Source organism: Acomys minous, assembly GCF_964271855.1.
Source record: "Acomys minous genome assembly, chromosome: 14".
Classification (NCBI taxonomy): Eukaryota; Metazoa; Chordata; class Mammalia; order Rodentia; family Muridae; genus Acomys; species Acomys minous.
The window spans coordinates 67,549,308-67,560,415 of NC_140496.1; the positions used below are offsets into that span (position 1 = coordinate 67,549,308).

The 11,108-nt window shown below is 39.1% G+C and overlaps 1 pseudogene across 1 annotated transcript; it reads left to right on the forward strand.

The window, feature by feature from the left end:
* Positions 1 to 223: 223 nt before the first annotated feature.
* Positions 224 to 671, forward strand: LOC311583128 (ubiquitin-like protein FUBI; annotated as a pseudogene). Its single transcript has one exon. The product of its transcript is annotated as a ubiquitin-like protein FUBI (transcript).
* Positions 672 to 11,108: the final 10,437 nt, after the last annotated feature.

Genomic DNA, 11,108 nt, shown 5'->3' on the forward strand with positions numbered 1-11,108 from the left:
CACCTCTTGCCTTTCTGGGAGTAGAAAAATGCATTCATACCTCATTGTTTGACCAGTCCTAAAATTATATATAGACAGTCTTATAAAATGTTGGATAAACCAGATATTGAGACTCAGCTGGAGATTAAAATTATTTGATATCATGTGTTTAAAATTGACTAGCATGCTTTCTTGACCCTCATCTTCATGGTAGCAGTAGCGGTTTCCATGGGTAGTTGCCAACATGCAGGTCTTTGTCCATGCCCAGGAACTACACACCCTAAAGGTGACCAGTCAAGAGTCAATCAGCCAGCTCAAAGCTTATGTGGCCTCATTGGAAGGCATTGCCCCTGAAGATCAAGTGTTTTGGCTGGCTCACCTCTGGAGGATGAGGTCACCCTAGAACAGTGTAGTGTAGAGACCCTGACAACTTTGGAAGTAGATGGATGCATGCTGGGAGGTAAAGTTCATGGTTCCCTGGAAAAGTGAGAGGTCAAATTCCCAAGGTGACCAAACAGGAGAAGAAGTTGAAGAAGACAGGCTGGGCCAAGTGGTAATTGCAGGACAATAGTCGCTTTGTCAGTGTTGTGCCCACCTTTGGCAAGAAGAAGTGCTCTAATGCTAATTCCTAAGTCCCACTGTGATCCTGGCACTCTAATAAAGCCACTTTGCCCAGTCCAAAAGAAAAAAAAAGCAAAAAGCAACAATAATTTGACTAACATATTCAGTGTAGTTATCCAAGAATTAAAGACAGATTGAATAATTTGAGAAATGTATGTCAATTAGTTTCAGGAAAGAGGAGGATATAAGGATAAGAACAATGGATTCTTGGCAATAAAGTGTGTTAGAGATGAGATGACCTTATTAGTAATCTTGAAAATAGAATTTTAGGCTGTATAGATGTGCATATACACAGCATTTAAACTCTTTGGACACTGTTAGTAAATAATTCAACAAACATGAGGAGAAACTCTTTTTCACAAAGTTGAGTCACATCTTTCAATCTTTCCATAAGTTCAACTTGGCAGAAGATCTACTAAAAACCTTGGGTTTTTAAATGCTATTATTGAGGTAAAAAGAACCATGAAGCAGACAAGCCAAAATGGTGGTGGTGTTCATACACTGTGTGAGATAAGCAGGATATCAGTGAATGCAGAGTGACTGACATACTGAACTGTTGGCCCGAAAACACCAGTGTTTGTGTTTCCTAGGCGAGAGGAAAGCCCACGGCGAGGGTAATTGGCAGGTCCAACCTCTCAGGTCACCTGGCTAATCCCCAGAAATGATCCAGGATTCCTGTGGGCATGGTCTAGTAGGTTCTCTAAGATGGCTGTTCTCAGCAAGCACACTGTCAGAGCATAGAGTCTGGAAAGTGACTTCTCATTAACTTCAGAGCAAGAAAACCAGTGGAGGGCGGCTGTGCCTGGGACTTGTCCTGGGCTTCTGAGAAGCCCAATTAGCCTACAGGATCATAAATCTGAGGAGTGCCTTGGACAATTCCCTGAGAGCCACCATCCTGTTTTACATCACACACACCAATCTGAGGAGCTTTCCCATGGGGACATTCAGCTTTCTGCCCAGGGCTCATCCTATACCTCTCTCCCAGAACTCCATTGGGCACTAGAAACTACCAGACAATGCCAGATACAACCAGATGTCTAAAGGTCACCCTAAGAACACAATCAACAAAAGCCAGAGCAATATGCCAACTCTAGAACCCAGTTATTTCACAGCAAGCAGTCCTGGATATTATAAAGCAACTGAAACACTAGAAAATGACCTTAAATTTATGCTTATGAAGATGATAATGAAAGAAACTAATAAAATCCTTAAAGACACAGTCAAAGAGATTCAGGCCTTTAGAAAGGCCTGTAGAAAGGAAATGAATAAATCAGTCAAAGAAGCCCAGGAAAACACAAATAAGCAGGTAAAATAATTGAATCTATAATTTAAAGAAATGCAGGAAAACACAAACAAACAGGTGAAAGAGATCAATACAATGATCCAAACTGATGACAGAAAAAGAAACAATAAAGAAAACACAAACCATGAAAATTCAGGAGACTGAGAACTTAGGGGGTGGGGGGAGGGAACTAGAAAGGTAAGCATTGCCAACAAAATACAAGAGATGGAGGAAAGACTCTCAGGTGTAGAAGATAAAATGGAGGAAATTGATGCATCCATCAAACAAAATGTTAAATCTAGAAAATCCCTGACACAAAACTTCAAAGAAATCAAGGATACCATGACAAAGATGAAACCTAAGAATAATAGGAATAGAAGAAAGAGAAGATTCTCAGGTTCTAAGCCCAGAAAATATTTTCAACAAAATCACAGAAGAAAATTTTGCAATCTAAAGAAAAAGATTCCTATAAACAAACAATAGGCCTAGAGAACACAGATTAGATCAGAAAATAAAACCCTCCCACCACAAATTAATCAAGACACTGAATATACAGAACAAAGAAAAATATTAAAAGCTGCAAGAATCAGGGAGCTATGAAAAAGATTTGAGCCTAGTAATAGATCTGAATATATACAGAGTAAGCCTAGGATATCCTATAGTACCAAAAAGTCCAAGAGTGTGTACAACAGATAAAAATGAACTGGAAGTGTATGAGGCTGAGGGCTGAGGGAAGGCTGAAGAGCTGATTTAGAGAACTTCTAATAGTCATAACTGGAGTGGTGTGTGTGTATGTCTGTGTGTGTGTGTGTATTTAGTATCTGTGTATATAGTTATCAGTATGTGTGCAGAGGTCAGTGGAAGATGTCAGGAATCCTGCTGTATGAGTAACTGTTTAATTCTTTTGTGTCAGGGCATGTCACTAAATCCATACGATCTTTCCATCTCCACACCAACAGTGCTGTGGTTGAAGGGGCACATGAAGATCCCTGGAGTTTTGCTTGAATGCTGGGATGCAAATGTACTTCCTTACGTTTACTTGTATAGTAAGACTTCTGCCCACTGAGCCACCCTTTCATCACCAGAGTTGGAACAACTTAAACAACAACAACAAAAATAATAAATTGGTAGAAAATAAATCAATTGTTGACTTAAAAATTCTTTAATAAGTAAATAAGTGAAGGAATGCGGCTCTGGGAACAGAGTTTAAAATGCTTTGGTATTTACTGCTATCTTGAGGAGAAAAGGTATTATAATTCACTTGTCCAGTATGGTCTGTACTTAACAACTTTCTTCAAAATGGTTTGGCACAAAAGGTAGAGAAATATTAATTTCCTAGTGGACAACCCTTGTAAATACTTCAATGAAGAATGATATTCTGTTGCGAGTATAGAGACTGGATACAATATGCCATGAAAAATGATTCACCACTACACTAAATTCCAATTCAGAGAGATACATTTTAGAAAGCCTAAATCATGCTCACTGTCCAAAATTAATGACCAGTCATCCTTTCTAAGTGCCTGTGTTTACTTACTGGGCCGAGGGCACATGTTATGGCCTCAAGGATTAAATCAGACAAGGTTGGCAGGGCCATGACACAACTGAGGCTATGAAAAAAATCAGACATTTTATACCTTTATCAGAAACAGAGTATAATGGCAATTGACAGGATCAATACAGTTGTAGTTGTCAGAATACAATGACATTTGCAAGTTATTCAGGGTTCACAAGATTAATGTCTAAGACTAATTGTCCTGTCAAGCTTTCATGCTTCCTTGACTACCCAGGGACCATAAAGAGAAGCACAGAGCTACCTGAACACTTCACTTCCTGAGGGGTGCATCATATCAATCTCTCTGGACTTGGAAGGTACCATATCCTCAGGAGCCATGGACTCTAGCCTGAAAAACCTATGATACATGCCTCTAAAGCTAGCTATGCTAAGCCAACTCCATGGTACCTTGCAACCTTTAAAACTGTTAAGGATATCATCAACAACAGAAAAACTGAAGCCAAAACAAGCAAGAGCTTAAAGAAGACGTGGGGCTACTAAACATACTGTGGTACTTGGATACAGTTCTGAAGTAGAAGAAAGGTTTATTGGGAACGCTGAAAGAGTGACGAAGGAAGAGGCTTGAATTGTTTATAACATCTCAGTATCAGCCACTAGTTGTGACAAATGAGTACACTAACTCAAGCTGGTAGTAACATGAGAACCTGGCTAAACAGAAAACAGTGGTGATCTGCATTTTAAAAAATGTTTTTCTAACTGCAAACTTTTCTGAAATTAAAAAATAAAAGTCTATCATTCTAAGAACCATTTGCATTCCTCCACAAAATTATAGAGTACTTTTTGCTCTGTTTTTGAGATAAAATTCTTGTTTGATTACAATCATGAAAATCAAACATCTATAGTTTAAATTAATTTTGATAAATATTATTATTGGTGAAGCTGAAATGTTACCAATAGGATGTTTGGGGCTGAACACTCAGGATGTTATTTTCAGTACTTTGACAAGTCACACATCTCTCCATTGATTACTGTCCACTGTAGGGAATAAAAAGCTCTTTATAAGGTTTTATAAGGCTCTTTATAAGCCTTCCTTGAGTCTATGGGTATAAACACAAATAAGTAGAAAGCAATTTGATGATATAACCAGTTAGGAAAATAACAACAGCAGTTTTACCTTAGGGCCTATGACATTCCCAGCCAAGGGCGTTTGAGCAAGGTTTTATGCTGATTTGAAATTTCCTCCTATGGAACAGTCCTTAAGTGAAATCATAAAGTGGTTAGTTACCCCATAACACACATTCCACAGTTGTATGAGTATGAGAGGGCACATCTTGCTTGAGATACTACTTTTTTTGAAAATTTTATTTTTTAAATAATTTATTCAGATTACATCCCAATTGTTATCCCTTCACTTGTATCGTCCTGATGCCCCTCGCTCCCTCCCTCTTTCAGCCTATTCCCCTCCCGTATACCTGTGACAGAAGGGGACCTCCTCCTCCACCATATAATCACAGCCTGTCAGAGCTCATCCAGGTAGCCTGCTTCCCCTTCTTCTGAGTGCCACCCGCCCTCTCCATCAAGGGGAAGTGGTGACATAGGGGGCACCAGAGTTCATGTCAGAGTCTGTCCCTACTCTCCCCACAACGATAGGGAATGCACTGTCCATTATCTAGATCTGAATAGGGGGTCTAGGTTTACAGCATGCATTGACCTTGGTTGGTACAGGAGTTCGTGTGCAAGCACCCTAGGTTCAGATCTGTCCATCTTGATGGTCTGCTTGTAGGGTTACTGAACCCTCTGGGTCCTTCTATCTCCACATTCTTCCATACCACTATCACCTGGAGTACAATAGAGAGACACAGCATCTGTCTCAATGTGCTGCTGAGTGAAGACTCTCAGGACATCCATGTTGGCCTAATATCCAGTTGTAAGTGAGCATATACCATGTGTGTCTTTCTAGGTCTGGGTTAACTCATGCAGGATGATCATTTTTAGTTCAATCCATTTGCCTATGAATATCAAGATCTCTTTGTTTTTAATAGCTGAGTAGTAGTACTCCATAGGGTAAATGTACCACAGTTTCTTTATTTATTCTTCAACTGAGGGACATCTATGTTGTCCCCAAATTCTGGCTATTACAAATAAGGCTGCTATGAACATGGCTGAGCAAACCTCCTTGTTGTATGGTGGAGCATCTTTTGGATATATGCCAAGAAGTGGAATAGCTGGGTCATGAGGTAGTCCTATTCTCAGTTTTCTGAGAAAGCATCAGAATGATTTCCAAAGTGGTTGTACAGGTTTGCACTCCCTCCAGCAATGAAGGAGTGTTTCCCTTTGTCCACATCCTTGCCAGCATGTGCTGTCACTTGAGTTTTTTTTTTTTAATCTTAGCCATTCTGATGGGTGTAAGATGGAATCTCAGAGCCATTTTGAATGGCATTTCCTTGATGACTAGAGCTGTTGAGCATTTCTTTAAGTGTTTCTCAACCATTTGACATTCCTCTGTTGAGAATTCTCTATTTAGCTGTGAACTCCATTTCTTATTTGGGTTACTTGGTTTGGTGGTGTTTAATTTATTGGGTTCTTTATGTACTTTGGATATTAGCCCTTTGTCAGATGTAGGGTTGGTGAAGATCTTTTCCCAGTCTGTAGGCTGTCTCTTTGTTCTGTTGACAGTGACCTTTGCTTTACAGAAGCTTTCAATGTCTGTCCTCCCCTAGATTCATGGAAATCTAGCAAGCAGAAAGTTTTTTTGTCAGGTTGAGATTGTTTTTTTCCCTATTACCAGAAGTGAAGTATCTGCTGTCTTCAGAAATCAAGTTTTACCATGCTGTTATGATGGAGAGCCATATGAAATACCGGTAACCTGTATTGTTATAGAGACCTCTGGGTCCTTCTTGATCAATTACTTATTGGAAATTATTACATGCCTTGTACAGGAAGTTTCATTTAATAACTCATGCCCTCTGTGAGTGACATTGTTTACCAACAGAATCTACTTTCATTCAAACACTTTTTCTTTTTCATTTTAATTAATTTGCTTTAAATCCATCCACAGTTTCCCCTCCTTCCTTTACTCCAAATTCTTCCTTCCAAGCTTCCCCATATCCATTCTTCCTTTCTTTTTCTTCAGAAAAATGGAGGCATCCCATGGAAATCAACCAACCTTGGCATTGCAGTAAGACAAGTGCTTTCTGGTTGGCACTTCAGTCTTTGCTGTAGTTGCAGACAGGAGTTTAGTTTAGCCTAACTTTCATCACAGAGTCTTCACTCAGCAACTGGTAGAAACAAATGTAGAGACACAAAGCCAGAGACTCATAAACCCTGTGGAAAAAAGGGAAGAAACTTTGAAGGAGCCAGAGGGGGTTCAAGGACACCACAGGAAAACTCATCAAATCAACCTGGGCCCATAGACTCACAGAGAATGAACTGCGAATCAAATGATTTTTTAAAGTTGCATTTTGAAACTAGACTACTGTTTAGTCAGATTTCATAAGGCATTTGAATATGTATTTGATAAACACCTCAGATTTAAGTGTATATTTATGATCTGAAATACCAGTGAATAGATAATGTGACAACTAGAGCCACTGAAAGATCTTATACTGTAGATTTCAGGACCATTAAACTTATCCCATGCTCAAAGCACAGATACAATTCCAATTTTACACCAAAGTGGAAACCTCACTATCTTCTTAAAAGAACTTTAAAATGAAATGTATTCATAAAACAAAGCTACTGGTTGGCCTTTTCTCTTAATTAAGCTTTGTAGTGCTTTAGTTGCCATTGTATGCATGTGAAATTTGTTGCTAGTTCAGAGCTAAATTCACTTAGGCAAATAGATGACTTTGGTCTTGTATATTTCTACACATTAATAGAGTCATTTGCATGCTAAAGAAGTGGGAATTTTACTCTTCTGTAGCCACTAAGGATTAATTTAATGAATTAAAGAGGGTTTTCATTGTCTTCTGGGAGACAGAAGGTTAAAAGGTACATTTTATTAAATATTTAAAATCGTTAACCATTGTGGTATAGATCTCCATGATTTAAGAAAGGATGGAAACTTAAAGCATAATTGCATCTTGCTTGAAATTTCCTTTCTTTTTTTTCAAGTTCAGAGGAATTGTTCATGATTCTTTAAGATAATAAGCAATATTTTCAGAAAATGTTACATTTCTGATATGGAAGAATTTCTCATAATTTCTGTTTCCCTGTGAGTTCTGTTTTATTAGACAGGTGCTCAGTGTGGAGAAGTTTCCCATGTGTCCAGGATATACCAGCGTTGTCATATGCCTTTCTTCAGGGACATATGGGGCAATCTTAGAACTCACAGTGTCCATTGCTAAATGAACAGCTTTAATGTTTCTATTTAATTATTAACTTGGTCCCTTGTGGAAAATTAAATGCCATCTTTTTTCTTCTGCTCTTGGAAGATCTGTATCAATTTATTGGTTGACATCTGGTGTTATCACCCAAAGCATTCAGACACAGATGAAGAAATTAATATGGTAGATGGTGTTTAAAGCAATGACACCGTATATGGAAAACATTTATTGCTTCTATTAGATACAATCCATTTCTATAATAAATGCATTATACATAATGTATTAAATATTTGACACCATTGAGGCATCATTGTAAATATGAAGTAACAGCCTTATGAAAATTGAAATGGTATCTGTATAAACATAAAAAGCAGTTGAAGTGGTATTAAATAAATTCACATCCTTAATATAGGTGTAGAAATATATTACATTCCACATGTGGTCATTTTAAGGAGCATAAATTTGAATCACTGAGCTTCATTCAATTTATAATGTATGTATGTGTTATTCTATTTAGCCTTTAGAACAAACTAAACTATTTTTTAGATTTGTGCTCAACTTAACTTTTCTCATTTACATCATTTCTAAATACCTTTGTATTATAAATATATACACATCATCACATAAGAAAGACTTTCATAGCTATTTTAAAATGACAAACTTTACAGAGCCTTACTGAACAATTACTTGTTGTACACAGCCATGTGTCTTTCCATAACCATTTAGCCAGCAAACTGGAGCCCTGAACCTCTGAAAAGAGAGACCTTTCATTTCACCCAGATGAGCTTATCCTGTAAAACAATTGTCTGTCTAAGGCTGATCTCTTTCTCTGTCTCTCCCTCTGCCCTCCCCCTTCCCCATCGCCTACCTCTGTCTCTGGGTTCCACATGCCTCTCTAGAGTTAGATTTTATTGTTGGCTTGTTTATTTGTTCAGTGTCTTCATTAGTACTTGTTTTTGGAAGTTTTTTCTTCCAGCTGTGTGTACTCCTGATTATTTCCTTCCTCCCTTGATAAAGGTGTGGCTTTTGCACAGCAATCAGGCTATGCTAATTGTTCTAAAGGCGTCCTTGGTTCCTTTCTGTAATCTCTCTGTTCACCTCTTTCCCTATACTAGGCCTGTAGACCATAACATGACTGATGGCGTGTTATAGGCACAATTCAGACATGAAAACCACACTAGTAAGCCAGAACACCCGAGAAATGTGAACAGAGACCTAACCCACCAATGACTTAGTCCATAGTTCCGGAAAATTTCCCCAATGTAGTAAGCTTCTTTTACTTCTGTAGCTGTGCTTCTTGCTAAGTGTGACAGTCAGGTTATTGTTTTGGTGTATAGAGGACAAAGGGCTTTGTGTAGGTCTCAGGGTTGCAAGATTTAGGTAAATTCCCTATGTAGCCACCAGCCAGCAATAAAGACTTTCCGTTTGGGTTTAAAGGTGACTGTGTGGCTGTCTTTGGTGATTGTGCCTTGTGACAGTCTAGAGATTGCAGTGAGATTCCTTCCAGAAACTGAAATTCCAGGATACTGGGAGTCTCAGATCCTCTCTGGGATGATCTTTCAGGCAACAAACAGCTTGTGAAGGATTCGCACACTGAGACGTTCTGGGGGGCCCCATGATCTTTTCCAGCTCTAGTCCTACCCCTGCAAAGGCTCCTGACACTTCTGGGATAAAATGGAAAATTGCAGAAAGTTACCCGAATCTTTTACCTCCACAGGGAAGTCTTCTGAATAGGACACTTAGGAAAAACTGCATACGGCTCTAATTCTGGTGTCCCGGATCCATGTGAGATGTCATTAGTAGGGGCCACCCCAGGTTGCCATCACTGTTTGCTTCTCTGTGTATCTCTTTGTATCTTTCTGTTAGTTTTGTTGGTTTCAGAGAGGAGTCAACAGTCACAAGACAACTTTAAAGTGCATGCTAAAACACTTCAAGAAGAGTTTTACAGACAAGGTCAGAAATAGTGTCAGTTTACTACTAGGAAAAATCCAGACCTTCTGTGAAACTGATTGACCTACTTCTGGAGTTGGGTGGCGCAGTAAAGGATTTCTGTACCCCTAGATATTTTAGGCAATCTGGAACGTGATGACTGAAGCTCTCTAGACCACCTGAACCAATATCTGTATATTGACCAGTGGCTTTCTCTGGTGCAAGACCCATGTCTGCGAATTAAATCATATGCCCTCTTGTTGGAAACTAAACCCTGGGTCCTTAAAGCAACCTAAACTTCAGGCGTTCTCTCAGTGCCACCATAGAATATTGATTTTTCTACTTCCACTACATGCCACAGCACAGGCCCTGGCTGCACCCAGGGAGAGAAAACAGTTCTTCTGGACATGCCTGGGAAGGGGAGGAAAGAGTCTCTTTACTTAAAGTCCTCCTCTCTTTGACCAAAGTGAAGATGCTCTGCTAAGGGAGCTCTGTGAGGAATTTTGCTGAGGCAGATGCAGTCCCCATCTTCCCTCTAAGGAAAGTGTCTCTTGCTGGCCCAAGACCTAATGAGCCCCTTTATCCCTTTCATTGTTTATGTCTTTTTTTTAAATAACCAATTATTATCTGTATAACTGGGAAACTCAAAGCCTACCATTCTGTGAAACATCTCAGGCTTTAATTAGTCTTCTTAAGACTGTCTTTTATAGCCATCAGTCTACCTGGTATGACTGTCAACAGCTCCTGTCCATCTTCTTCAGGACTGAGGAGTGTGAGCAGAGTCCAGCTAGAGAGTAGGAAGCCACCTTTGGTCCAGGCATAGGATCACCAGAAAAAATACAACCCAAATAAAACAGATTTTATTTTCTGTCCTACCTGACTGGGACCCCAACTCTAACCAAGGTAAGGATGTCGTGGAAAATTATCACCAAGGAGATGATGGTGCAAGGAGGATTGAATGCAGCTTCTCGAAAACTCGCTAATAAGTCCAAGGTTAGTGATGTGCCCGCAAAATCATCCCCTAGGACCCTCAAATGCTTCTACAAGGCTTACTGGGTGTTCACTCTCATAGACTTAGATACATTTAAAAAAAACAGCTAACAACCAATATTGCTTTTGTTATGCAATCACCTTCAGATATTAGGGGGAAAATTTCAGAAGTTAAAAGGGTTTTCCAGTATAAGTAAGTCCCAATTATTGGAAATTGCTCAAAAGCTTTACAATAACCTTGATTCTGTAAAATCAAAGCAAAACAAAATAAAGTGACCCAAACAATAGTGACAGCACTCAGAGAGACTAGTAAAAGAGAGTCCAGTGGGGAAAGCCAGAGATGGTAAGAAACAAACACAACAACAATGACTAAAAAGGATCAATTTTAGTTGCTTATTGCAAACAAATAGAACCCAAGCCCAAATTGAGCATCATGCCAATATCTTATGACAAGTTATTGTTAGAG